This window comes from Haliaeetus leucocephalus, unplaced genomic scaffold (genome assembly GCF_000737465.1).
Source record: "Haliaeetus leucocephalus isolate CR32 unplaced genomic scaffold, Haliaeetus_leucocephalus-4.0 Scaffold566, whole genome shotgun sequence".
Taxonomy (NCBI): domain Eukaryota; kingdom Metazoa; phylum Chordata; class Aves; order Accipitriformes; family Accipitridae; genus Haliaeetus; species Haliaeetus leucocephalus.
Window position 1 is genome coordinate 1,921,349 of NW_010973002.1, and position 4,090 is coordinate 1,925,438.

The following is a 4,090-nucleotide window of genomic DNA, read 5'->3' on the forward strand; positions in this document are numbered from 1 at the left end:
GCTTCACAGGGGACTGATGTACAACAGGTCACAAGCAACCACTGACCTCAAAAGGATAAAATGTGTATGAGCAGCCTCAGACCTCTCCAGGCTCTACAGGCAGAGAGGGAGAAAGATGGTGGTACCCTGGATGGACTGAGGATATTTTTTTTTCCCAGCAGTTCTAGTTTTAAGTCCCACTGTACATAGAAAATGTTTATTTCTCTATCACATGTGGCTTAAAAAGAGCATACCTAGTGCTACAGAGAACCGGTGTTTGTTTTTCCTGTTTGTGAACTTACTTGCAGCAGCTAAAGTCCCATGTAGACCCCAAATCTATTTAATAAGTATTTTACTGGGCACAGCAGGAGATGTGGCATCAGAGCAAAGAGATCAAAGAGGGCAATAGTGATTGCTGACATCATGCCACAAACAAAACAGACTCTTTCACTCCCTTTCTTATACAGGAGATGTTATAGAACCATACGGGCACTCACAGTTCTGTTATTTTGTTATCTCTGTTCCTCCCCCAGCCTTACTGCCATCCTCCCTAGAAACCTCTGCTTTCTTTTTTATTGTTGTCTTTTGTGGCACTCTTCAGGATGAGAAGAAAGCAATCCCAACAGAAAAAAAAGTAATCTCCTCATTTATGGAAACTGTACAAAACCCAACAATATTCTTAACAAGATCAGGGATTGTAGATCTTTGTTTGCTGGTGAGGAGATGGATTTTACATTGCAGACTCTAAGCAGTTGTCCCATTGCCTCCAGTCATACAAATAAACTGTCGCAGAGTCCATGACCTCAGTGTTGCTGCAATGATCATCTCACTGCTTTGATTAACTGAAGGACCAGTAAGTTTATGTCCTGAAATCAATGAAACTCAAGTCGATGAGAGAAAGAAGCGGTCCAATGGCAGACACACCATTCATTCCTCTTGGATAGCAATGCCCTCAGTACTGCATGTGGTTTTGGTTGGAGGAGAGCAGACCCCCACTTTCATTCAACAGCCACGCTTGCTCCACCAAGGTAGCAGCTTTTTTTTGGCAGAACAGCAACCTGGACTCCAGGAAGCACCTCCTGTAAGCGCCACTATATGCTTCTCTAAGCATTTTTTCTAGTCATTAGTTTTCTCAGGCTGGTCCCTATCCCTGGGTTATATTGAGTCAGCATCCTCAAGGTTCCTGAGTTATACTGAGTCAGCATCCAGCCCGGGACCCTGTCCCAAAGCATGGGCTGCAGAGGCTTACAGAGCCCAAGTCCCAGAGCAGGGGCAAGTGATCACAGCCCACCCTCCCCTTGCCCCCAGCTATCAGCCAGCAGGGCACTGGGGACTCACCCAACCAGAGGCTGCACCTACGTCACCTGCATTTAAAAGCTACCATCAGATCTATTCTTCAGACATCTGTTTAGTTCTGTATTGAACCTGTCTATATTCCTGGCCTCCACAATAGCCCATAGTTAAGAGTTTCATGGTTTAACTATTTGTTGTGTCAAAAAGTAGTTATTTTATTTTGTTTTCATCTCCAGCCTCTCAATCTGTCAGAGTGTAAAAAATAGGACAGAAGAAAAACCCCCAGTTCTTAACCTTCTCATGAAGCGAAGTTGAAGAAAAAGGAAAGGGTTTGATTTGAGATGAGATCAGGCTTCCAGAAGGACTTTTTAAACCTTCCTAATTTAGTTTATTTAAGTCCAGTGAAATGAGCTATGTAAGAATACATAAAAAGTCTCAGCCTTTAAAGAACCAAAATTACCAGAAGCTTCTGCTAGTAGAAAATTCCTCTATTACATATTTGGCAGCAAAGTGGCTGCATAGACAGATGACATGCCATTAGAGTCCATATAAGTAACCGCTAGGGAAAGCACCTGCTGCAATACAGAAGATGTTGTTAGAAATGCAAAGATCTGATTGAAAAGCAATTTATATTCCAAGCAAATGCATAATAAGAGAAGACGTACTACCCAGCGCAGAGCTTCCTGCAGAGGAAAGTGACACACAACAGAACATAGTTAATCCTGTGGAAATAATTAAACAAGATCAAGGGGAAAATATATTTGAAAATATACAATGCTTAGCCAAAACACAGCTGATTCAGCTTAATGAAAAGGAAGTTTGTCCTCTTGGTCACAGAGTCTTGCAATCTAGGGAAATTCTTTAAATTAAGAAATAGAGAGAGGGATACTGGGTCTAATTCAGCAATGAGATCATGCTATTTCAGTGGCTGTACCTGCCTATTGTTGAGTAAAATGAACATGTACAAGGAAATTCTGGTTTTGTTTCAGAATAAATGGTATTACTGCCTTCCTGTCCTAGATATCCCTGTATCTGAGAGGGATGGGAACAGAGAGAGCAAAAGCTCTTACATTCCCTTTTTATACCAGCAAAACAAAAGAAGTAAGCCTGTGCTTTCTGCCTTATTTCTTTGCACTGATCAGATCTTGCTCCCCTGGATGTTAACAGAAAGGGTCCTATTAAAGCTGGCAGGAGACTGAGTCAGACCCTGGAGTTACATACATAGAAGTGGGATAGTGATGAAGAAAAGAGGTAAGATTGCCTGGTTTGTGCCGCTCAACCCATAAGCAACACAGGGCAAAACCCAAGCTGGAAAAGGACAGAGCAGAAAGTCTTATGAACCTTGACAAGTTGAGCATCTTCTCTCTCCTGTAAGAGAGAAAGAACTGACAGCTGTGTTTAGGGATAGGCCTTAGGGAAAAATGAACAACTGAACCAATCCTGATAAGACTATGGGACTTCCCTGCAAGAAGCATTGGTTGCCAGTGGCTCTCCTTGTCCACTGTCCTGCTCTGGTAGAGTTATGCATCTGTACCATATGGCCAGGATACGCGGTCATGCTAATCTGTGATGAAACCACATTTAAATGTAAGGGGCAACTCTTGAGTGTGTTGGAGGCAGGAACAGACAGGAAGATGGAAATAATGAGGCAGAGACAGTTTGTCAATGAACTGTGCACTGCACCTATTATCTAAGGCTTGAAGAAATCTCCAGGTAAAGAAAGGAAACTGAGAAGTTTCGTATACAAGTATGTTCAATTTTTGTCCTCACAAATCTGCCTTTCACTTCTTAGTCTGTGCGTGTTCATGTAATTTAGAAGTGTAGTCTCATGGCCAGTGTTTTACTTAACCCTCCCTGTCACTGAGTCCCTGAAGGGTGAAACCACATAGCCTGTCAGGGCAAAGCTCTGGGCAAGGCTGCAGGAGCTCACGAGGGGATATGTGATGTCCCCTGTGGTCTTGGGACCTACATCAGCTGGACTGTACCCTATGAAAACATGCTGGCATTGGTATTTCTCCCTTAGGAACTGGAAAGTCACACACAGAGCCAGGTCTGGGTGTTGGCTGGGTGCAGCAGAGCTGAAGGGTTTGTCTCATGCACAGCCCCCTGGCACCTCTCTGGTGCTTGTCCACAGGGGGGATTCACCTGGGGCTGTGCCTAATGCTGGATTTTTCCTTTCCAAGGTCTGATGCACAGCTCATTACAGTAATTTCAGTGGTCGCTGGTGAGGTCCTGAATATCTGCTCAGAACTGAGTTGCTGAATATGTGACTGTGGGGTCTCTTTACCTCTGAGTGCTTTTGCAAACAGAAGCAAGAAAAATGCTTCCAAAATGATAACAGCAAGAATCTGACTGCAATCTGCAAGTCAGATAGGAACACAAAGAGCATTTCATCTCCTTTGTGATTAAGAGTGAGCTTGACACATGGAAAACAACCAGATCACACAGACAAAGGAACACGGGAAATAATAACCTTTAAAGAAGCACATCTTCTTTAAAAAAAAGAACTCTTCCAATGTTTAAATTTGCCTAGTGAGTACAGATGCCAAATGCATTTCAGGAATAGCTCAGCAATGACTGAGTACAACATTTAATTAAGTGATTATATAATCAACCCTCTGTTTTATGAAGCAATAATTCAATTCCCAAGTGGGTAAGCTATGAGGCCGAAGGACGGGCAGTTTATCACAATGAGGGAATCTGATTACTGCTGAGGAAAACATAGGGACAATGATGTTATTGTTAAAATACTGGTTTAATTAATATAAAATTAATAAGTCTTTTTTTTTTTTTTTTTTTTTTTTAATTCATAGCAATG